At 38.0% G+C, this 26,444-nt stretch overlaps 1 protein-coding gene across 1 annotated transcript in view; it reads left to right on the top strand.

Moving 5' to 3' along the window:
• CSMD1 (CUB and Sushi multiple domains 1) overlaps nucleotides 1-26,444 on the top strand; it is a 1,232,729-nt gene that overhangs the window by 451,927 nt on the left and 754,358 nt on the right. The gene's annotated exons all lie outside the window — the stretch shown is intronic.

Raw genomic sequence — 26,444 nt, 5'->3', positions numbered from 1 at the left:
AAAGAGATTTGTTTTATTGTGGTTTTATTGACTTCCAGATTAAGAATGGTTAGAAAAGAGAAAGAGAAGCAATCATATAAAATGGTGGTAATGCAATATTCTTGCAAGCATTGACATACTATGGTAGGTCCTCTGAAAATTAGAAAAGAGGTGTTGACTGTGATCGGGAACTGTCTGCCCGTGGTTTTTCTTGTAAACAATGCCAAGAGACTTAAGCAGGCCTAGTGAACGTAGAATGAGCTATAGTCTCCATTTAAACTCTAGAAAGTTTTTCCAACACCAGTACTCTTCATCGAGGTGGTAGAAAACATTTCTGTACAAAAGAGTGTTAGAAAAGCGCTTTTCAAAAACATATTGTGTTTATAATGGAAGATTTGGCAACTCCAAAATGAAGTTTCTCAGCAGAGTTTTGTCTGAATACTCAGATGGGCTACGACAGATGAAAGTTCAGATTCTCTGTCCTCACCTCTAGACATGGGCTATTCTGAATTTTCCTCTTATTTTTCTACAAAAAATCAAAAGAGTTTGGTGTCATGTTGATGCAGACTGTGGACATACTTGAAATCTCGAAATATGATATTACTAGGACATGGATTCCCACACAGTTCTGATTTCTATGGAGAACAAGGTGTATCTGAATAGTATGACATGTTAAAGAGACAGTTCTGTCCTTACACACGAATATAGTGTCATATTAATTTTTGCTATAGTGGAGCTATATTAGCATGCGTTAGTTATCTATCTCTCACAAAAGATAATACAATATGCGACTTGCTGTTGCAGTTTTATAATGAACCTTGACCCCAGCCGTCTTTTAGAAGTTATACATTTAAAGATTTTTTATACATTCACCCCGACATCTGTTGGAGGGACAACGCAGCAGAGTACAAGCAATCCAGGAAGTTCCTGCAATGTGTTGATGACAACTTTCTCCTCCAAGTGATAGAAGAGCCCACAAGGAGAGGTGCCATGCTGGACCTTGTTCTCACCAACAAGGAGGACCTGGTAGGGGACGTGAAGCTCAAGGGCAGCCTTGGCTGCAGTGACCACAAAATGGTGGAGTTCAGGATCCTCAGGGCAGCGAGGAGGGTGCACAGCAAGCTCACTACCCTGGACTTCAGGAGAGCAGACTCTGGCCTCTTCAGGGATCTGCTTGGTAGAATACCATGCGATAAAGACCTGCAGGGACGAGGGACCCAAGGCAGCTGGCTAATATTCAAGGGTCACCTCCTCCAAGCTCAGGAGTGATGCATCCCAACAAAGAAGTCAAGCGAATCCACCAAGAGGCCCTCGTGGATGAACAAGGAGCTCCTGGGCAAAGTCAAACAAAAAAGGAAACCTACAGAGGCTGGAAGCAAGGGCAGGTAGCCTGGGAAGAACACAGAGAAACTGTCCGAGCAGCCAGGGAGCAGGTTAGGAAAGCCAAAGCCCTGATAGAATTAAATCTGGCCAGGGATGTCAAGGACAACAAGAAAAGCTTCTATGGGTATGTCAGTGATAAGAGGAGGACGAGGGAAAATGTGGGTCCCGTCCAGAATGAAACGGGTGACCTGGTTACCCAGGATATGGAGAAGGCTGAGGAACTCAACAACTTCTTTGCCTCAGTCTTCACTGGCAAATCCTTGAGCCACACTGCCCAGGTCACAGAAGGCAGGGACTGGGAGAATGCAGAACCTCTCACTGTAGGAGAAGATCAGGTTCGAGACTATCTAAGGAACCTGAAGGTGCACAAGTCCGTGGGACCTGATGAGATGCATCCGTGGGTCTTGAGGGAACTGGCGGATGAAGTGGCCAGGCCACTCTCCATCATATTTGAGAAGTCCTGGCAGTCTGGTGAAGTTCCCACCGACTGGAAAAGGGGAAACATAACCCCTATTTTTAAGAAGGGAAAAAAGGAAGACCCAGGGAACTACAGGCCAGTCAGTCTCACCTCCGTGCCTGGCAAGATTATGGAGCAGACCCTCCTGGAGACTGTGCTCAGGCACATAGAAGATAAGGAGGTGACTGGTGACAGCCAACATGGCTTCACTAGGGGCAAATCGTGCCTGACAAACTTGGTGGCCTTCTATGATGGGGTTACAGTGTCAGTGGACAAGGGAAGGGCAACTGACATCATCTACCTGGACTTGTGCAAGGCATTTGACACTGTCCCGCACAACATCCTTGTCTCTAAATTGGAGAGACAGGGATTGGATGGATGGACCAATTGGTGGATAAGGAATTGGCTGGATGGTCGCACTCAAGGAATTGTGGTCAACGGCTCAATGTCCAAGTGGAGAACAGTGATGAGTGGTGTTCCTCAGGGGTTGGTACTGGTACCAGCACTGTTCAACATCTTTGTCGGCGACATGGACAGCGGGATCGAGTGTACCCTCAGCAAGTTTGTCGATGACACCAAGCTGTGTGGTGTGGTCGACACGCTGGAGGGAAGGGATGCCATCCAGAGGGACCTTGAGAGGCTGGAGAGGTGGGCCCGTGCGAACCGCATGAAGTTCAACAAGGCCAAGTGCAAGGTCCTGCACATGGGTCAGCGCAATCCCAAGCATGACTATAGGCTGGGCAAGGAATGGATTGAAAGCAGCCCCGAGGAGAAGGACTTGGGGGTGTTGATTGATGAGAAGCTCAACATGAGCCGGCAGTGTGCTCTTGCAGCCCAGAAAGCCAACCATGTCCTGGGCTGCATCAAAAGAGGCATGACCAGCAGGTCGAGGGAGGTGATCCTGCCCCTCCACTCTGCTCTTGTGAGACCCCACCTGGAGTACTGCATCCAGCTCTGGGGGCCCCAGTACAGGAGAGACATGGAGCTGTTGGAGTGAGTCCAGAGGAGGGCCATGAAGCTGATCAGAGGGCTGGAGCACCTCTCCTATGAGGACAGGCTGAGAGAGTTGGGATTGTTCAGCCTGGAGAAAAGAAGGCTCCAGGGAGATCTGATTGTGGCTTACCAGCACCTGAAGGGGGCCTGCAGGAAAGCTGGTGAGGGACTGTTTATCAGGGAGTGTAGTGACAGGACAAGGGGTAATGGGTTCAAGCTGAAGGAGGGTCGATTTAGATCAGATGTTAGAAAGAAATTCTTTACTGTTAAGAGTGGTGAGGTACTGGAACAGGTTGCCCAGAGAGGTTGTGGATGTCCCCTCCCTGGAAGTGTTCAAGGCCAGGTTGGATGAGGCTTTGGGCAATGTGGTCTCGTGGAGGGTGTCCCTGCCCATGGCAGGGGTGTTGGAACTAGATGATCTTTGAGGTGCCTTCCAACCCAAACCATTCTATGATTCTGTGATTCTATGAAATACTTAATTTTTAGTTGAACAGAATACATTTAGTGTAATGTATTGCCCCCTGCCAGGTAAGCTGGCAAAAATAAGTTTCGGAGTGCTTTAAGAGAGTAAAAAGTAGTCAGCACTAGCTGATTTCTCTATATTAGTTATGAGTCAGAATGGAGAAAGTAATTTATAACCATCAGAGCAGATGATAAGGGTGATGTAACATCACATTACTGACGTATGCAGTAACTGTTTTTCAGGTATGTAGGACTCTCTGATGTCTGCAGCAGAAACTTTCCATCATAGTAAAATGTAGGTCCCTTCTTAACTGACTACAACAACAGTGCATCTGATATTATCCCACCGGAGTTCCATATATTACCCACACTAGACAGGATAATCCATCCACTAGATAGAGACCTCATCTCATTCATTACTGCATGTGTTTACATTAATCATAACAAGTTACAGCCTCTTCTAGTACCTTTGGAATAAATTACTTTTTTTGCAGGACTATGGCAGTGTCTAGTCCCATAATTGTTTCCTCAGACCTGCTGCCTCTTCCAAGCTCAAGATATACCTAAGTGGGAATTTGACCCACTTAGGATTCATCAGGTTTCTGCTGCCATGGTATCTCCTTCTCTGTGATCCCAACACCCTGAATTGCTCTTGAGTATGACCTCATCTCGTATTTCAATTTCACTATCTTTCTGCATGCACGAACTCAGAAATCTCAAACAGATCAGTCAGTCCCATCTTTGTGTCCTCTAGTCTCACATATATCCTCTCAGAAATGGATTGTTCCTAAACCTTCATGCAGCATGGAAGAGCCTCAGAGATCCCTTTGCTTTTGAACAACTGCTTCCTCTTTCCAGAATCTTTCTTTCTAAAGTTACATTTAACTGTCTGAATTAGGTTATGCATCTTAATTCTAAGTTGTCGTATTCCTCAGTTCCTGTTGCTTTCTATATCTGTTCTCATTTTAACAGCTTAAACACCAGGCATTTATATACACATATTAACATTCTGCAGGCAGTAGAGTGTATTTTCTTCTTTTCCTACCCTTTGGTGGTTTTTTATGCCACGTTCTGAATCACATATTGGTCCAGTCTTCTCTCCTGCTACATCCCTTTTAATTCACATTCCCCTGACCTCTATGATCTCGGCCTTTCCATGAAAAGAAACAAGCAGTAAGCAAGATTTAGAATGTGGATGTAAACAAAGTATTAGGCATTAGAGGGGATAAGGTATTCCAAATGCTACAAAATTAAACACTCTCTCTTACTGAGTGTACTTTGATATCTGTAGACAAAGTGTTATTTCCACTTGTAGTGAGAATGGTCTAATACTCAGGTTTAGATCATCTAGGATTTTCATATATTCCATTAAATTTAAATACTTTGTCTCCTTATTTACTCCCAAAGTTGTTGTGCTTTATTGAATCCTTTCTTCATTATCTTCTAGAGAGGTTGTTTAAAGGGGGCTTATAATAGTGTAGTGATGTTCATGATGACCTTATGTATTAACCCTTTAAACAAGCACTGTAAAATTTCAAATGACTGTGCTACTTATAAAAGATAAAGTGGAATATATTCTCTAAGCTATGACAGCAATAACTGTAATCAAAGGTAGGCGAAAAGATTACGGTCTTGCAGACCATTGACTAATTGCAAAAGGAATCAGTCTTTTTCCCTGTAGTCAGGACAAATCAGTAAATTTTATTCTTTGGTCTTGTATTATTAGGTTTGGTACAGAAACTCCTGTCTACATCTATCCTAGGAACTTTCTGTTCAAAATTCCATAATTTCATAACTGCTTAATAGTGATGATGGCTATACAAATAAAGTACAAAAAAATGATGAAAATTAATATATTGGCAAGAAAACTTAAAAGTTAAAAAAAAAGAGTTCAAAATATTTTTTTTTTAATAAAATCTAATTCATTTGTCAGCTTAAATTATGAAATATAGTACAGAGAAAGAGTCCCTTTTAATTGTATTAGGACTGTATAATATTTGAACTTTAGTTATCAAGAAGTTGTTTCAAAATTTTTCGCAGAAAGATATGTTTCAAATGTGTTTAGAACCAATATATATCAGAAGTTTCACCCAAATGAGACAGAATTTCTGGAAGAAACAAACTGCTTAGAACTTCATGTTTAAAATTGGCATGTATAATTCTGGTACGGAAGATGCCATTATGGGTGAAAAATAGCTGGGTTGTTTAGCAAACTATTTCATTTAAGTTTCATATCTGTCTCTCCTATGGAGAATATAAGAAACATTAGGCATCCCTTGCTACTTGGGTTGTACTCTTCTCAGGACAAGTCTGTAGGAGTGATAGTTCCCACTGGTATAATAGTCTAATGGTACCCGAGCACTCCTGAAGTAGCATTTGATCACTCTTAGTGCAGCTGAATTCTCACATCCTGCCTCTACCTCTGGCTTGTTCTTCCTGGCTGCCTGCCCTCCTGCTGCTGGTGATTCACTGGTTTAGGTTCCGAAGGAGAGAGACAGAGATGGAAAGTGCTCGTGTCAGCGAGATTAGGACACTTGCTAGAGACGTGGGATGCTTGATGTCTCTGATGTTGAAAGGGGCCAGCAGATCAGGTTTTCTCTGAATGAGGGATCTAGACTGTGAAGTATAAAGTGGGCAGGACCTAATCCACCAGGATAACAGCAGTACCACGTTAGTTGACAGTCTGAACACATTGGGCTCTTTAGACTACTCCATGGGACGTGCACAGGTACTTTCTGCTTAAATTAGGGTCACAGGAGAACTCTCTGCAGAACATAGGTACCACAGCCCTTTAAAAGAGTCCTGTATAACTGGCTATGGGATGTTCTTGGGAACCACCTAAATACTTTGGCCCTGAAAAGCAGGCCACCTAGATTTCTGTCCAAGTTTAATGCCAAAGTAGTTTAAACGCAGTGGACCTTATCATATATTTTCTGTATAAAGACAAGCCAAAGCTATTTGGAAACGGAAACCATGCAATGTTTCTTTGTGCTAAAGAAAACACTGTTTAATGGATATGAATAAATAACCCTGAATTCCCTGTCCTCTTTTATAGAACAACTAATATCTATCTTGTGTTTTGAAATATTGGAGTCTTCCCAAATGTATCCAATATATGAGCAAGGGATTGCAACACAACAGCAATGAAAACAAGAGATGCTTGAAATGTGACCAAAGTGTAGGTATGAAAATACATGTTATTTTGCCATTAAAGTAATTATTATAATCAAAAGAATATCAATATCAAACCCACTTGGTCCCAGTGGGTTTACAAATGTTTTAATGATTACATCAAGAAGATTTCAAACTATTGTGGTTTATGCATTCAAATATCTTACTGTTGGATTCAGTGAAGGTTTTCTCAGTTCTTGCAGAGGAAGTTGTAATAGCAGTCCAGTCATCGCAAGGTAGCCTTCTTAGAACAGCCATGACATAGGTCAGACTATAGATGTAGCCATTTCCACAATTTCAAAACTTAATATGAAATAGCAAAAAAATGGCAGTACTGGAGGGAAAAGAGAGACTTTTTTTAATGCGTGCTTGGTAAAGAGGTGACTATTTGACCCTTTTTTCACTAAGATAATATTTAAAATTATATTTTAAAGAAGCAGTGAAGCATGAATCAGGAATAACTTTCTTCTTAACTTGAGTGAAAGAGATTAGACTTTAAAAGATCAGACAGACATAGTTGGTCTACAACACTGTGGTGGGTTGACCCTGGCTGGAGGCCAGGTGCCCACCAGAGCCGCTCTGTCACTCCCCTCGTTCACTAGACAGGGGAGAAAAGGTGTAACGAAAAGCTTGTGGGTCGAGATAAGGGCAGGGAGAGATCACTCACTAATTATCGTCACGAACAAAACAGACTGAACTTAGAGAGGGAATTCATCTGATTTATTATCAAGCAAAACAGAGTAGAGCAATGAGAAATAAAATCAACTCTTAAAACAACTCCCCCCCACCCCTCCCATCTTCCCGGGCTCAACTTCACTGCCGGCCTCAACCTCCACCCCCCCAGCGGCACAGGGGGACGGGGAGTGGGGGTTAACGGTCAATTCATCACGCGGTGTTTCTGCCGCTTCTTCATCCTCAAGGGGAGGACTCCTCTCATCATTCCCCTGCTCCAGCATGCAGTCCCTCTCACGGGAGACAGTCCTTCATGAACTTCTCCAGCGTGAGTCCTTCCCATGGGCTACAGTCCTTCACGGCCTTCTCCAACGTGAGTCTCCTCCACGGGGTGCAGACCTTCAGGAGCAAACTGCTCCAGCGTGGGTCCCCCACGGGGTCACAAGTCCTGTCAGCAAACCTGCTCTGGCGTGGGCTCCTCTCTCCACAGGTCCACAGGTCCTGCCAGGAGCTTGCTCCAGCGTGGGCTTCCCATGTGGTCACAGCCTCCTTCAGGTGTCTCCACCTGCTCCGGCATGGGGTCCTCCACGGGCTGCAGGTGGAATCTCTACACCCCCTCATCCTCCCTCCATGGGCTGCAGGGGGACAGCCTGCTTCACCATGGTCTTCACCACGGGCTGCAGGGGAATCTTGCTCTGGCACCTGGAGCACCTCCTGCCCCTCCTTCTGCACTGACCTTGGTGTCTGCAGAGTTTCTTACATCTTCTCACTCCTCTCTCTGGCTGCAAAAGCACTCTCTAACTGTTTTTCTCTTTCTTAAATATGTTATCACTGAGTTGCTGATTGGCTTGGCGTTTGCCAGCGGCGGGTCTGTCTTGGAGCCGGCTGGCATTGGCTCTGTCAGACACAGGGGAAGCAGCTTCTTGCAGAAGCAACCCCTATAGCCTCCCTCCTACTACCAAAACCTTGCCATGCAAACCCAACACAAACACGGAGGCAGAGTAAACTGTAATAAAAGCAAAGAGCATATTTATTACATTTACATGTATTTCTTAATTTGGAATTGCCAAATTAACAGCAAATTTAATCAGAAATTATTGTAAGGGAAGAGAAGACACTGAATGAAAGTGGGCTAAGTAAAGAGAAGATTTCTCTGGAGATCAAGAGAACTTCTTGTGGTTTCAGTGATGGGACTAAGACTTCCTCTTCTCTGCGCTGTCTATATTCTTCACCATTTCCTTCACTATATGTGAATTCAACCTTTCCCTCTTACTCTTCTCTCTCTCCTATATTCCTCTGACGGGGACCTGGAGTCAGCTCCATGAAATTGCACTAATGTCCAATTAATTCACTTTGGATTGGATCATATTTTCTATGTTGCATTTTAGCTGGAAAGCAATTCCTAAAGCCTAATCGAGGTGCAGTATGTGGTTTTCATCAGATGAGGTTTCATCATATCCCCTAATCTCAGTTCACATATGTTGGTAGCCCAATTAACCTTTCCAGTGAATATGTGTCCAATTTCAAGTACTCTTGATTGATAGATGGATTTATATTAAGACTTTATAAAACAAGATGAAATTCAAATGAAAAAAAAAATTATCATGAACTAAAGCAATGAGATAGTGTGTATGAAATTCAGTGAGCAGCCACCACTGGGCTTTTCTCAGCTCTGATGATATTTTTTTCTTTCAAATATAATCACATATTTCAGCAAAATAGATGGCCTGATTAGATGATAAATGTAAAATGTACACTGTGATTTATTGTCAAATTTGTTATTAAATATTTTATCAATCATCACAACTAGGATTTTTTTTTAGGTGTAGGAAATCTGAAGGTCCCTAGGAAAAAAACTCAAGTCATAAATTGCTTCCTTTTTAATTAAAGGACTCACTTGTATTCAGGAGCAAGCTCCAACTATATAGGCCCATGGCTGGTTTAATTCTCCTAAACCTGTGAAGTAATTTGAAGATGTGCTTGTGGAAGACATATTCCTAAGGAAGAAATAATTTTTAGTTTGGAAAAACAATGTTGATTTATTTATATTTTACAGTGGTGTATCTATATCAAGGGTCTGCTATGTTTTGATTCTGTGCTGGTATCCCAAGGCCAACTGGTGGTGCTATGTTGCCCAGAGAAGTTGTAGAGATACATGCTTAGAGATATTCAAAAGCTGTTTGCACACAGTCCTGGGCAACCGACCCTAGGTGGCCCTGCTTGAGCTGGTATGTTGGACCAGGTGACCTCCAGAAGTCTCTTCCAACCTGAACCATCCTGTGATTCTATGAACTGTAACCAGGACAAGGTTAAAAAACTGCATTTCTGTTCAGTTTTGCTTACATTGAGGCTGGTTTGTATTCTCACAGCCTGCTTAAGTGTAACAGTAAGCCTAGACATTGACTGAGTATGTTTAAAATTCTCACACTGATGCTTCAGAGAAAATAATACATAGAAAAATATTTAGCCACCTGAAAGTTATGTGTGAAGTTTAAACTAGTGGACTAAGTTCTTTATATGGTCATTTGGAAATTGTTCCTACATATTTTAGAATAGGACAAATGGTACTCTGGAGATGCCTGCTGCATTTTTTAGAGGGAGACTATTGACTAAATTTGATTGGATTTCTATATATTAGATGGTTAAAGTTAAGTGATTTGAATCTTCTCTCATCTGTATAACAGCCTATTTAAATGAATGACTGCTTGCTAACCTAATTATCTTCACCTATTAAAATTTACACATATAGAACCCCTGATAGTGAAGGGTTGCTGCTTAATTCATTTCAACATTATAATAAAAAAGTTGATGGTTAATATCCTTCCACTGTAATTATTCATATTTCTAAATTTAAAGATCAGTTGTGGTTGTTTTTCATGTATGGTATGATGGTCATTTTAAGGAAAACACTTATATGACCAACTGTTCACATCAATTTAAGATATGTCTTAAAAGAGATTTTTTTTCTATGTTAGGTTTTTAGTTTTTTAATGGATGATTAGGTAGCACTGTTTTAGAATACAGTTAAGAGCTGGGTTTTATACAACTGGCTATTGCAAACCTGAAGTGACAGCGATTCAGTACAGGCTGCAGAGGAAGTGCTGCATTTTATATAAATAGATAAAATTATTTGGGATAATTTAGCAACTTTTTGCTTGTAGAATATAATTGCTACTAATGCTAATAAACAGTATTTAATTACTTAACTCTGCATTTACAACAGTTGTTTCGGTTGTGTTTCTCAGGTTTAGCTTTATCGTCTTGATGAGCTGAAGAGTTAACTAATGTGCAGTCCAGGGCCAAACATAATTTTGTTGTGAAAGATACTTTAGTCAAATTCAATTCTGAATTTTACCAAGACAGCCATACATTAGATACAGAGAATAATTACAAAACTCACCCCTAAATAGACATCTACAGCCTTGTCAGTTAAATTTCTTTATAGACTCTCATGACTGTATTGAGTTTTTCCATTGATTATTGAAAGCCACCATATGGATTATGGATGACACCTAGCTGAGTTTAGGTGTCTTAATATTGACTGAGTCTCGTCAGTGTTTTTTAGTCTAGAATCATCCTATAAAACTATATTTCTTTCTATGGGGGAGATGACACAGACGATCTCAGATCTGGAAGTCTAGACCATAGACATCTAAATCTGTACTGATTAATTAATCTTTTAATTTGATTTAATTTGAATGCCAGTGTCACTGAGCCTTTGCATGTAATATTTTTATTATTGAAGTCTTCAACACTGTTACATATAAGAAATGCTTATGAAAAATGCAAATTTTTAGAAAATATAGTAGTGTGTTTCTCTATAGATTGAGCAAAATGCTTCCATTCTGCTGTGCTGCTTAGGTTTTCATTTTGCAAAGAGAGGATATGGATAGGACTGTTCCTATGTGAGCTATTTCTGTCCCTTTCTGGGAGATACTTGTAGAAATTTAATTAGGCGCAAGTTTGTCCAGACACATTAAATCCCCAAGGTATTGTAGGCTTAGTTCTCAGAAAGATCTTGTCGCAGCCTGGTGAACCTGAAGGTATGGCTAAGGGACAGCTGCAAGTGAAAATGTAAGGAAGAAGGTTGATGTATCTTGGGAGAAAGCAACAGGCATCACTAGATATATTCAAAATAGATTTTCTTCTTTGCTTCCCACATTTCCTAGATGAAATAATTGGACATTGCCATCATAAATGCTAGAAGGATGGCTTGTAATCACACACTGCATATTGTGTGTATATACATTATATATATATTTAGTATCTGTTTAAATAGGAAAGGAACATTCCAATTTTAATCCAATATTTGCATAAGCTTTTATGTTGAAATTATTTTCACTAACCTCCTATTGGAAAAGGAGAGTTTTGTTAGGTAAGTGACTACCTTACTGATGATTTGCCTGCAGAATATGACTATACCATCAAGATGCAATTCATCCTGCCTACCTTTAGGTATTTGCAGTATAGATAACTGTAACTGATGTTACTCTACAGTCTTTTTATTGTCAGTAAAGTAAAAATGGGCACTTCAGAGAGCCAGTCATCTGATCTAATTTAAACATCTACTTTAAGGTAAGAATAGCTCCTTAAAAAGCCCTGTTTCTGCTTGTTGCTCATGTAAGGCTGTTTAGCTCAGAACTGTCTGCATGGTATCTAAACACCCAGATTTGGACAGATGCATCCCACCATCAGTCTTTTAAAATTATTGACTGGTTCTACTGAAAATTGAGATGCAGAACTAAACAGGCTGCAGTGGAAGCTTAATTCAGTGACTTGGAAAGTGGCAAATGAGAAATTTCAGAATGGAAGCAGTATATTGCAGCATTTACTGCCTTTTAATAGTACAATGTATTTACTCCTCTGATCATGATTTAAATATGTTTATCTTTCTTGCACATCTATGCATCCTGAATTGTCAGATTATTTCTATTTATTAAAATGTGCCCTGAGCTTTTTTTCCCACCAGTGGTTCTTTCAGTCACATCTTTCAAACACCTAAAAAGGAAGCTCATGAGAACATTCCCTCACCCTGGCATTAATCACAGCAGTATAAAGTATGGAGCTATTGATTGCTTATAACTGCATCTTTTGAACATTCAGAGCCATTGTGTTCACAACAAGATGAATGCACTTGCAGATGGCTTTGTCTGTAGTGGTCGTAAACTCCAGTTAATGGCTGAATTAATCTATAGTAAATGAATAATATCCTTTCCAGCTGTTCCAGGGAATAAACTACTTGTCGCATTTTTTCTGTTTTAAAAAAAGCAATCATAATTCAAGTAAATACGTGTGTCAGCTTCCCAAAATATGGAAAAGTGCCTTGTATAAATAAAAGGATTCACTTTTAAAGCCATTATTTGAAGAGTTTCAGGAAAAAAGCCGACATCCAAATAAGCATTTCATCTTCTGAAGTGAAATAAAGTTTTTTTACATGCATACTATGAAAAATTACAAGGAGACAGATTTTTCTGCATTAGAGGTGACAGCTTTCAGAAATCTTCCTGATTTTTTTTTCTTTTTTTTCTTAGTTCATCAGTGGAGTTTCTTTCATTTTGCCTAAACAAGTGAGCAAAAATCAATCTCAAAAAGAGCTGAAAGAGACTGGTGAAATCCCACCTGGAGAGTTAACTGACTTTAAAACAAACAAACAATTTAGCAGGCTTCTAAATCTAGCGAAAACCAAATTAAAATCAGGCTTTCTCAGTTTCCCTGAATGCTCAAAAAAACCAAAAGGAAAGTGTTCATTATAGATTCTTTGGATGTTCCATCTTTCTTACCTCTCCTTTTCCTCTCAATTCCTCCTGAGCTCAAAGGAAAACAAACACTTAATTGTGACCTTTCAGGCTTTAGTCGGTGTGGTTTGTTTTTTCTGTTACTTTACTGCCCAGTAATTGTTTCTGCTGTATCTACCCCAAATAAGGAAAGAAATCGTAGCAGTGAGACTGTGATCTCACCCTCCAACACCCCTGCTGTCCAATGCGGTTTGGAGCAATGCAGAATCTTCCCTGGATCTCTGTTACTGGTTTTGTTTCATTCATAGAAAGTGAAATGGTTCCAAAGCCAGTGTCACAGTGTGGAATGGGAGGGGAAAGTGTGCACTGCAGGAGCCTTCCCTTAGCAGCCCGAATGAGTGGCAGCACAGGACTAGCAAAATGTACTTACAGATTTAATACTTGCTATTCTTTTGATGCAGAGAGCAACATTTTGAGCATATCACATTATGCACTGAATGGTATGAGAATTCCAAAGCAAAAATGCTTCATATTTGCTTTTTTGCTCAAGTTTATTATCACTAATCAGTGACTATACTGCTTTCGCAACTGCCTTGTGCTCTGGTTCCCGGTATGATAGCACTGACAACACAAATAGCTGTGGCTGGTTGAATTAGCAAGATTGCAGAGCATATTACTGGCTGTTGCATCATCCTGCTGCTCCTCTATTTAAATGACTGAGTGACAGAATTTGTTTCCTGTCTGTTTCTTAAGATACTTTCCAATTATAAAAGGAAGTATGTTAGGAGATGTTTTTCCTGTCTGATTGATTGTCATCACAAGCCTTTAAATATCCTAGTGTCCCACTATGATTTTCTGGCATTGGAGTTGACAACACATGCATTCTTACAGAATATATCAGCTGGGGTTTAGTGGTTATACTGGCTATCATGCTTTTGTTTGTTTGCCTGTTATCACGTGGAATTCTGATGTGAAATCTCACTTTTTGAGAACAGGAAGGATTCCATTTGATATTCTGTGTTTGCCGTTGACTCCATTACATGTAGTAATGCATGTTGAAGGAAATGCAAGTTGTGAAACAACTGGCTAAAGTTTAAATTATAGGCTGTATTCATCTATAAAGCGTGCATCATAGCTGGATTATTACTTTCCAAAAACCTTACAGATACATAAATATGTGCACATCATCAATGTGGGAAAGTTTGAGCTTTTGTGATCTGGTAATTGCTGAATGGATTAGAAATGAAAATCTGTTTCTGTTGGCATCTCTAAAAATCGCTTAAACAATGACAGACTGACTCAGCAACACAGGTATTGACTTTGACAGAGCTGCAAGACCATTATTCAGTGGCACAGTAAAAATATCATGGCAACAGTCAGATTAAAAGAGTGAAATCTGAACAATTATTAATAATCAACATGTGCATTTATAATTAATCTGTTGAAATAACAATTTCTTCTTAAAAGTGAGATATGAGAGTTGCAAATAACATTTGGAATATCCTTTAATAAACATAGTCTACTTCATAAAAATTGAGATGCTGTGATAGTAAAGGACAGCATAAAACATCATTTTCTTCTTTTTTTTAATTGCATACTGCTTCTTTGCCTACTGCATTTTTAGGGAAGATAGTAGCAAAAGCTGCTAGTACATTTAAAAGAATTAAGTATTTGTAGATGTCAGGGCCCTTGCCTATTTTACTATCTTGTCTAGAAAAAATGCTGGGACACACAAAACAAGCAACCAGGGGAAAATCTGCGTGTGCTCGGAGCAAAGAATAAGGACAGTTCGGTGCATTAGGTGTTGATAAGCTGGTCAACAGAATGCACTTGGTGTGCAGTTTTGCATAAAGGTGTTTTCCAAATTGAAAGTAAGTATTTCTTAGATAGCAAAGATTATATTCCTACATGTCATTCTTAATATCATTCATGCTAACATCTTTTCATAACAATTTCTTACTATGACTGTCCTGTCAGACATGACATTTCCAACAGCATCTCCCAGTCAGAGGAATTAACCGTATTCATGGCCACCTTGGTTGGCAATGGATTTATATACTAGTAGCACAAACATTACTGAAATTGAAATACAAAAAACCCCAGTATCACAAACATTACTAAAATTGAAATATAAGCCAGTAATATCACCTAAACATTAGAAATATGTCTTTAGTGTACCCAGAGATTATTCTAACCAAAAGCATCAGAGGCTTTTTAAAAAAATTCTTAACTATTTGTAATTGACTTCTTGAAATGTTTTTTGATTTCAGCTAAGAATAATTTCCGTCTTGCAGTTTGTATGGAAAATTTTATGCTAAGTTGTTATAACGTTTTGTTTTAAAGAATCTCAGTTGAGTCGGCTTTCTGTTACAATGTATTTCAGGGAATACAAAAGCAATGTGAAAACTACTTCTAAAAGCCTCGGTTAGCTTTGAAAATTTGATATTATGAACAATTATAGAGAGGTGAAAAAAGAAAACAATGCAAATTAGGCACTTTGTATTGCTGGCGGTGGTTTTCAGCATGAAGCCTGCTTTGAGTGTTCTTTATAGTTAAATGTATATTTTACTTTATTGTTGTGTATTAAGAAGTGTAAGATTATTTATATTTAGTTTCAAATTCCTAAAAATTATTCTATTTCTGTTGGTAAACCTATTTACTAATTCTGTCAACAACACTGTAGTTTTCAAAATGGTGAATTGCTTGAAGATCTTTAATAGCAGTTATTATTTTCACCATCTGACAAAGTACTGTGATTTTTTTTGTTTATTTTTGTAAATTTTACATAACTATGTAAAATATGTATATATATGCATGTGTTGAAATTCAAACTACTCATACTCTGCCAAAATTGGGGTCTAGGTAGGCACCTCAACTTGAAAGAGAAATTCAGGATCCTGTCCTCAGACACTGCCTACTCTGGTAACACTTTTAGTTACTCAGCTTCTGCAGTTGGACTAAACATCTAAACTTGCATGTGCTCAGAAACCAACTCTGAGAAAATGGGCACCACCTCCCACCTTTACTCCAATATAGAAATTGAGTAGGAAGAGACACAGACTCCTCCTAAATCTTCAATTTCTTAAGCATAGTCAGACTATATTTAATACATTGATAATATTAAGTTCAGCAAAAAATGAAACAGAGGTGTGCATTCTCATTCATGCCCTTTTGCAGAACTGCTTTATAATTACAGCATTTTCCTATTTAAATTACTTTTTTTAGAGCAAAGCCTGAGGTTTTAGGTCTTTCTCAGACCACAGACCACAGAACAAGCACTGGTCAGAAAAGAACGTGATGACCTACATGTCAACAAAAAAGAAGCTCTTCACTGATATTAGTAATAAGATTCTGACTAAGGAGTGCAAGAGAGTTTGAGACAATAGACTAGCCACTATTACCAATTTGTCCTGTCCCTTCTGTAGGACTACCTGAACTATTCATCTGTCACCTCTTGAAATATTGCAGCTCACAGTGTAAAATTTTAAATTAACTACAAGTTTTTGTTTGCTTTAAAAAGCTGGGTGGTAGCCTGTAATGATTTTGGAGCTGATGGACACTTCAGATGTGCCTGTAGTGAGGGTGGACAGACAGTTGAGAGCAGAAGGCCTTTATGGCAAATACAGTAAGGGTGGAAGACACCTGTACCCATTTGAGCAAGTCTGTTTTCAAACAACAGAGGAAAGTTCTCAAGTATTTTCTGTTTCGCAAGTTGTTGGGTAGGCATAGTTCCTAAGAATGACCGAAGGCAGACAGAGAGATGAAGATTTGATCATGGGGTATATTTTGTTGAGCTGGGATTCCTTCCCTGCATCAAGTGATTCTGACAGGGAAGCTGTTATACAGCCAGTTTCTGCTCTCAGAGATACAAAGCTAGTACCAAAAGTGCCTGCTAACCTTGCTCTGAATGAACAGGAGTGATTTGCTTGAGCACTGTCTCCAAAGTGTGGGGGAACATTGAGGATACCTAGTGTCAAAGAACACCCTGAATGCTAATGCAAAGTTTTTTTTTTCTCCCTGTTAAATTCAATGGTAGCTTTCTTATTCACTGCAGAGGTGGTCAGCTTGGATTCCCGAAAATGTACTTTTCATTGATTGACTACCCCACTTAAGAAGCAGCTAAGGAACAGAAATGGAATTTTTCTTTAATAAATAATCTAAAAAGTCCTTAAAGATTATTTTTAGTAATGGAGATAGTATATGTAACATACACGGTTTTATTGACAAGTTTAAAGCACTTTAATTTTAGCTGAGTAACTAGCAAAGGATTCTTAATGAGTCAGAAAGATGTTCAAGTCACACAAAATACAGAAGAATGAACCCTCTATGTATTCTATACTCCTTATATATATTCTGTATACGTGTATATATTATGTATATATGGATATGTATATATGGATTTAAGTTCATCCTCTTTACCTCAAATGTGATTGGAAACATTCACAAATGCTTCTGAATGTGTTACCTGTGCATTAATAAGGTGTTTTCTGTAGATATCTTGGCTAACACTAATTTAAAGTCTCCTTTCATGTGATCTCGGGAAGGGACTGTGTGGAGCACACAGTCATTGGAACAAAATACAATAAAGGGACAATGTTGGTCGGGGTTGTCTTGCAACACAGTTTTGAGACTCCAGTCCTCTCCTGTTGATGCTGCCCTTAGAGAATGAGCTCTTGAGACATTTCCTTTCTCTGCTTTCTACTGTGGGGAACTTTCCTGGTGACACAATAAGTGTAAGTGGAAAAACCTTACTGTCATAGGCTTTGCATTTTTTTTTTACTTGTTTTATTCTAATTCCTGGTGTATAAACAGATGCAAAACACTTTGTAAATTGAATAGGAGCACTCTAGGAGCATACCTAGAATGTTCTCAGTTATCTAAGCATCTGGGAGTGTTTAATCCTATTTTATGTATTTTTATACCATGGCAGTGAAAAAATGACTAAGCATGTTTTATTTTAATACATTTCTAAAATTAGTATCTGTATAAGTAAAATACTTTATAACGACTTTATAATTTACAAAAGACTTTAAATTCATCTATAGTATCTACATGTCAGATTTGCAGAACATACTCCTCATCTCTGCAAATTAAAGGGCTGAGAATATGGACACTTAGAGCCTGATTTAGTTAAAATTATCCCCTGCAGCAGTGGGTGGGTATGAGTTCTTCACAGCTGAGAATGATTTTCATAATTGTGTGGCACTCAGCAGCTGCAAAATCCCTGAGGATGCATCTTACTCCTCTTTCAGGAGCAGCCTGGGTTAGCCCTGCCTGGCACAAGCAGTTTGACCCTTCGTTTCTCTTATACCCATCTTGATGGGGGTTTCTGAAGATGCTCAGTTTCCTCGAGCCTTCCAATATTTTCCTTTCTTCAGAGGAAAGTTGTAGAGGCTACAAGAAATGCATAAGAATTGTCTCCTTACTGATTGACAGATCCATTTAGAACGACTCAATGAACCTTTAAATAATGTACATTTTATAGCGGCCTCTGCATTTATAAAGATAATTTTCTGAAACATTGCCATCTAGTGGTAGTTTACACATGGAGCCAATTGCGTGATGCTAAATCCTTAACTTCATGCTGTATTTCTTAATGTTTCCTTCAGTGGCCAATAGTGATACCTTACAGATATATTTGAAAGAGAAGAAAAAAAAAAAGGAAATTGTGAGAAAATAGAAGTCATATTACTAATTTTAGCAGACAAAAAAAATCAATAAAACATTTATTGCTTTAAAGCTGCCTTTATTTCTAAGGAAAATGTTATTCAGGTTTTCAATTAAATATTAAGCAGACATTTAGAAGCACTAAAGCTAAACCTGTATTCATATAAGATTACACATCTGTTTTTCTGAAAAGAGCCTGAAGATAGGAACTTTTAAATAGGTCTGACATATTCCTCTGATCACTTGGAATAACAACATTGTGTTACCCGCCTGTGGGCAAAATTTAAAATATCAACTTCTTGGTGCTGATGATTCACAGGTATGTTTAAAACATGATTAAATAATTCATTACTCTTATTTCAAAGAAAATTATCATTTTTTCCAGGAGTTTTGACTCATCTGCTCCAACTAATTTAAAATTATGTGAACTGAAAATACTATTGTTAATCATAGAAAAGAAATTTGACTCATTTTAACAAATGCAATTAGTTCTGATGAATGTTAATATCAGAAGTGATAAAGGTATCTCATCAGAAATGCATTTAAATATAATTATAAATGACAGAATCTTTGCACAGGTTTTGTCTTGTGCACATTTATGTGTATTTTACATGCCCAAGTGTGTATATACTCCTAAGCTCATACACATATATGCACTATTTATGTTCATATGTGCTGTGAAAATGTCTGAATATTCAATATAGCAATTAAGATACTAACAATTACCCATTCAAATTTCATTCTTTTAGATAATGAAAAGATTTATTCCCCATTCCTACAGTAATTCTGTCTGTGACAGCCTTGCAAAGCTCATTCAAGAATCAGTGCCAGGAAGGCTTGAACTGATTAAAAATGAAGAGAAAAATAAAAATTTGAATCTAAATGTAGAATAATGTATGGTTTGCTCAGATTTCTAACTTTGATCTTTAAATATTAAATGTGTTAGAAACCTGGAGCACCTGGAACATCCCTGCTATACTTAAGTTATATAAAAAAGATGAATAGCAGGTGTGACACAGAAATATTGATAACATACAGTTGGTAACACATTGTTTGATGATTGTGGAGTGTTTGCTTTATTGGCAGCAGGCATTTATATCTAATCTTTAAAAATAATTTATCTGAAAATATCAGATATGTGTGGAATGGCATTTCAGAGATTCATAACTGCTAGCACGGTAAAAAAAATTGTCTTACAATCCGTTTTTAAGGACTTAAATCCTATTTGAAACCTATGTATTTCTTTATTAACTATTTGGTATCTCATCATGAGATTGCCCTTACCTCTGTGTCAGGATAATGGTAATGCAAATAGCACAAAGGTTTCTTTGACATGGCAGTGGGATGACAACATTATTTGTGAGGAGCAAAGTCAAATCCGAACAACAGAACTCACCCAATCCTGTCCCCAAGAGAGTTAGCATGCTAAACTACTTGTGCAGCATCAAATAACTGCATAGATTTCATCAGAAATATGGATTTTGGTTAAATTTAGTAGAATGATATGTGGATAGAGGGATGTATGCTGGTAGATACAGATTATCTATTATTTTGAGTAGGGTGGCTGTGTGCTGTAACTGCTATTAAACACGAATAAGATTTAATACATTTATTTACTTAAAAGTATATTAATAAAGTATTGATGCAAATATTCTAGGCAGCTTAACAAAACTGAAAATATACTATCGAGATAGTGCCAAGCACTCATAATACAAGATTATTACTCATAATACAAAATTATTACTCATAAGTACACAGTAACAGGGGTGTGAATGACATGATAATCTTTGATACTTAAGAGGATTAAAATATTTATACTACCACCAATATACCTTAATATTATTTAGACAATACACTGACATGATTATCTTGAAGCTTCACATTAGGATTATATAAATCAATCAATAGTGTATATCATTCACTGTTCATTGTGGTAAAGAAAATGTCAGGTTATTAATATGAAGTGACTTAGCCTTGGGTAGTGCTGAGGGAAGTATATACTCTCTCTGTAAATACAGTTTTATTCAGGTGAAAATGAGGAAGATGAAAAATGGCTTGAGAACAAATATGTCTCTGATATGGAAAGAAGAGGAAATGACAGGTAAAATAGGTAATAGGATATGTGACTGGGGATAAAGAAAAAGGAGCAGCAGTAATGCAGGAGGTTCAAGATAAAGATAAAAAATACAAATTTCAATGATTTGAAACTTAAGAAAACACATCGAGAATGTAACTCAAGTCAAGGAAGTAACAATGGCACATAACAAATATGTTCATTGAGAAGGATTTAAGGCCAAAAGAGACAATAGTGTAGGCGAAAGACATGCAGTATAAGGTAAACAGCTGTGTTCCTTATGTAGAATGGGAAGGGAAATGATTTGTGAACGTCTGAGTAATTTTCTGTTGACGCTTTCCAAAGCCAGGAATCATCTTAGATTTGGAGTTTAAATTCAAGATAATGTAGAAACCCAGGAAACTATGTATGCATATTATATAATTTCAGTGTTCTGTGCTGGAATACTCATCAGTTGGAAAAGGTAAATGTTAAAATACTCGCTAAAGTATTGTTTAACCTTGATGTTGTTTATTGTGGGAGGATTTATAGTCTAATTGAGAGTAAGAAGTACTCTTCCAGGAGATCAGGTTGCCATATGACCTTACATTTTCCATGCTGTAGCTACTACCTGCTTGTGTCTGGAAACTAGGCATATGTTTTAGGTAATGGGAGAAAAGTCGGACAGTTTAAAATTAAAATTGAAGAGGAAACAATACCCTGTGATCATAATAATGCTCTGAGGTATTATTTGGCAAGAGAGGAGTTCTCAACTTGGAGAGGGACTGTTTACAAGGGCATGGAGTGAGAGGACAAGGGGTAATGGCTTTAAACTGAAAGAGGATCGATTTAGATTAGATATTAGGAAGAAATTCTTTACTGTGAGGGTGGTGAGGCACTGGAACAGGTTGTCCAGAGAAGCTGTGGATGCCCCCTCCCTGGAAGTGTTCAAGGTCAGGTTGGATGGGGCTTTGGGCAACATGGTCTAGTCGAGAGTGTCCCTGCCCATGGCAGGGGTGTTGGAACTAGATGATCTTTGAGGTCCCTTCCAACCCAAACCATTCTATGATTCTATGATTCTATAGCTTTTGGTGTTGCCTGAAAACAATGTTTTGCCAGGTGGAATTATGAGCGTGAGGCACTTGATGTTGAGTATATGTCTCAGATTGGCATCACAACTTCCAGATTACCCAAGTCACCATACACTGGCTGTGCCGGCCCTTTCTTTCCAAGACTGTAATTTTGACTTGTTTCTCCTGTCTGGTCTATTCGGAGGACGTTTCAGTGACTCTTTTACAAGATCCCCGATGCAGTCTTTTCAGTAACAGTTTGAAAATTTCAGTCTCAAATCTTTTAGATCTGATGAGATGTTGAACGTATAAAACTTTTACATTCCCTCCCAGGAATGAAGAAGGAGCTCTCTAACTGCTATTATGATCTTGTATAGCCAGTGCAAGTGCTCAGAGAAAAGTTTCAGGTGACCACAACCAAATTACTTCTCTCTCACCCCAAAACTCTAACCTTAATCATAAGATTTTGAGCATTTCCTGAAAGATTTTTGGATTGCATTGACATGAAAAATCAAAACTTCCAATGACTTGTGCTCCTGGAAACTTTTCTTCATTTCTCACCATTTCTTAGCTATTGTTAAGATTGTACTCCAAGATATCTTATTTTCTCACTTGTTATGGTTATTCTTGAACAATTTTTTTCAGGTAATTTGGATTTTTTTATCGATTCTCTAATGATACGAAGATACTTAAATGACTTCAGTTTTCCAAATCCTTCCCCTCTAGATTTTTGCAGTCCTCCAAACAAAACTAGTCTAATCCTTGTATCAATTAATGAATACAGCATGTGGGGAAAGAAGAGAGCCTCAGCTCTGACATCAGGAACTTCACACAACCTCTGTAGGAGAGTGAAGGTGTATGTATGTAGTGATTCACGTGTTCCTATTTCAGAAGAAAACCAACTAACACTCGTCCCCAAAACACGAAGACATCTAACTAGTCAATTTAAAAAGAATCAGCCAAATTACTTGAAAAAAATATTAGATATGAAAAAGCAACAAGAAATGCTCTAACATGAGTCTTCAGCTTATTAATAATTTTGAACAGCAGGAAATGAGGAAGATAGATACAAATTAAGATAAGCACTAATGCTAGAACTAAAGAGGAGGAATATATATCTTTCCATTAAAACAAATTGTAGTTGAAATATAATCTCACTTTGCAAGATACAGAGATTTCATTTTCTTCTTAAATAGATCTTAAACCCCACATGTTATATAGACAAGCTAAGCTGAAAAAACGACTGAAAATATTCAGGGGGACAGGCACAAGTTACAAGAGCAAATCTGGTGAGAAAAGGGGTCCCCCTCCAGGCTGCAGTTTGTTAGCGCCCTTGTGCTTTTGACACAAGGTTACTGTAGTTCCCTCTTTGGATGCTGCTCAGATCCTCCAGCACTCAAAGCGAGGTTTGCGTCCAAAGAACTGAGCTTCTATTCACGTATCTGGAACAGCAGTATTGTTATTTTGCTGCCTTCATGGTTTTCCCTGTGCCAACCCGGCAAAAAGCTACAGAACTGAATCAGAATTGCATTTGGCTTCCTCAGTAATCCCGACAGAGTAGGCCCTGTCCCTGAAGTCGTACTTGAAGTATTGCTCGTTTGTGTTCATGAAAAGGAGCGGAGAAAGATAGTCATCCCTAGAAGAGAAAGTGCATTGTATTCTCTACAAGCTTCAGCCGCTGGGAAGTCATTTTAAGTTTTCTGCAATTTCTGCATACTGTTTTCAAAGATGCTTACATGATTTTTGGACAAATACTTGGAAGTGTTTGAATTACTGTAAAATTTTCTGTACTAAATAGATAAAGCATCTAAAAATAGATAATGTGTAGCAGATGTAGTGCTGCATGTAAACAGTATTTTTATAAATAGTTATATAAGAGTACAGCTGTAAAAATTGCCAGCTTGTGAAGTTATGTTAAAATGCTGGAAAAATATGACAATTTTTCATATATTTATACCACATATCTTTGTAGATTTCTTTCTGGTTGTAAATTTCTTACAAGCTTTTGCAGGGTGATTTTATATAATGTTTCTCAGAAATTTCTAGAGTTTTGATAAACTTTCTGAGGCCAATTCATTTTATAATTCTTCTTCCAGGGGAACCCACTGCCATTTATTCTCCCATATTTTTGCAACTATTATAAAGAAATGTGGAGGAAGTCTTCCACAGAAAATTTTCTGAAGTGTAAAGGTTCCTTTGGAAAGCTCTTTTCTTTTTTTTCTTCCCCTGAATAAGTACAGCAAGCTATTGTCTGCCATATTGACATACTACCTACTTTTCATTTCCTAATACATATTGGTATTCCATAAAGGTTCAAGGCAGCCACTCACAAGGTGACGCAGGGAACTGGCTTAATAGTGGCCAGCAGCCTTTCCTAACTTAATTGAGGTTAGTGAATGAAAAATATTGCACCCAGATGAAACGTCAGATTAACCTGGTCAGAGGTAGAATGTTATTGCTCAGACTAAAATTTGATGAAACTCACCGAAAAGTGGCTGGCTTGACACAAGTACCCACAAACTCACTTTTTGCTCAGGGTGCAGTTCATATAATCTAACTTAGATAGCTAGAATTTAAGGCATCTGTGTCTAACCTAGTCATCACGAACTCCTGAAAGGTAATTCTTTTCATCCTAAAGTAGGTGTCTGAAATAGGAAGGATTTATCTCTATAGGGATCTATTGACTTACATTGACTAACGGCCTACAAAGACATTTGATTTGGAAGTTTAAATTACATCAGATGATTAACCCTATTTGCAAATGACTGAATGTTTCTCTACTGTGGAAGTTCCCGTAATTCTCTTTTCAGTGGGAAAGCTCTATTTGGTTTCTGTTTCACTGGCTGGTAAGTGGAGGTTTCTAATAAAATAAATGCAATCTTTTTCTTTCTTCTTTTGTCACTAGTGTTGATGTCTTAGGGACATTGCAGCAGCTTCTACCTTAACTGCACCAGAGAGCAGTAGGGAAGATGCCAGATGCTACTGAGCTATAAAATAGGTGCTAGACAGTGTCTCTGGACAAAATCTCAGTCAGAGGACAAAGTGCAATACCAGTGCAACACAGAATGAAAGAATTAAGAACTCTTAAAGATGTGCAATAGATAAGGAACCATATCATTCTCACCTCTGGAAAAAAAATTTCTGCTAGAAGTTTGTGAAACCTGTCAAACCTAATTTATGATGACAACTGATTTTACCAGATTGTAAGTCATCCTTTGCAGTAGTCTTAAGGTTTCTTTAGGTCATTGTGCATGTTGGGTTTGTTGAGATCTTTTCCAGTTTCAATATATTCAGCTTTATATGTAGAGAGTTAAAGGCTGTTACCTGTAAAATATGGGTAAACTATGTGTGAATTTGAGAGGTGAAGTATAATGCTGCCCTGAATTTCAGATTTTATTTGCATTACTCAAGTTTGAGATTCATTTAATGACAAGCAGCAGTCAAATTATATATGATTTTAATAAAATCTTTGTACAGTATGTCAGCTTTGCAATCTGCATAGACCTTAATTTCACCTGTAAAATCTGGTGCCACAGTTACAGGATTTCAGCTGCAGAGTACTTAGAGAAACTAAAAATTGATAAAACTACTGAAAACAGAATTACTGTATACAGCAAAGTCATAGTATTAAACTTTGATTTCTTACAGCGATGCAGGGAAAAGGGAATACTGAATCTTGCTGGAGGCTTGAGGAACTATCCTTTATATTTCTAAAAACCTTCAGTTTCAAACTCGGTTTTCCTCAAAAAGTTGCAATACTTTTAGCTGTAGGGGAACTATTGCTGGTACAGAAAGAATTGTTGTTCATTACTGAGATTTTGTTGACCTCTTAAAAAAACCCCCACCAAAACAGTACTTCTCTAAAGTCAGATTTTCAATTATAAAAGCCTTCTTGACTCTTCCTAATATTTATGCAAATGTCCATTAAACTTATTATTTGGTACAGTTCCTGCTCTTTTTGTCCAGTGCCAATGTCAGGCTTACAGGCTTGCAATTCCCTGAATCTTTCCCAGAACCATTTTCTTTTAAGGGAAATGGCCTGACATTTGCCACACATGGTTATTCAGCTATTTAATCCTTAAGGTCTCTAAGAACTCAAGGGCTAACTGTTAGATTCTGGGTATACCATTTAATCCTGGTGATGTTCTGCCGCTAATTTTGTCAACTTGTTCTGTAATCTGTTCTGCAGTTGCTCTAGTTTTAGATGGATTCCCTGATGAATGCCCATGTAAAAAATGGTATTGAAATGGGAATCTCCCCATTTTTTTTCAAAGCAAACATTGATGCCAAGAAATCATTTAGCTCCTGTGCAATTGCATGTCCTTTCTAAGTGTTTCTTTTATACTCTGATCATTAAGAGGACCTGCAGGCTGTCTGACAGGCTTTCTGATCTTCATTTGTTTGAAAAAAAAGACTCCTTATTACCTCTGAATATCTTTTACTAGCTATTTCTCAAATTTATTTTTTTGTCTTCCTTATCTGCCAGAGTTATTTTCTTAATTTAAACTCAGCTTCAGCTTTTTTTAAATGCTTTCCTGCTTCTAATAACCTCCTTTACCCTGCTAGTTAGCCAGGCTTTTCAGTCCTTTTGTGCCTTTTCAGTCTGATCTAAAGAGGTGGTGTGCATTGGCACTATGTTTCCAATGTGGTTTCTTTATGAAAATTCCATGCTGTCAGGAGAGATTTAATTCTCCAGGTTGCCTCTTTCAGCTTTTTTTTTTTTTTTTTTTTTTTTAAATGAGGTTTCTCTTTTTTAAACATTGTCTCTTTTGGAAATTAAATACAACCCTGGAATTCCTAGC

The sequence above is a fragment of the Balearica regulorum genome, chromosome 3 (genome assembly GCF_011004875.1).
Source record: "Balearica regulorum gibbericeps isolate bBalReg1 chromosome 3, bBalReg1.pri, whole genome shotgun sequence".
NCBI classification, from domain to species: Eukaryota; Metazoa; Chordata; class Aves; order Gruiformes; family Gruidae; genus Balearica; species Balearica regulorum.
The sequence above is the reverse complement of the archived record's forward strand: the minus strand, read 5'-3'. Positions and strand labels throughout refer to the sequence as shown.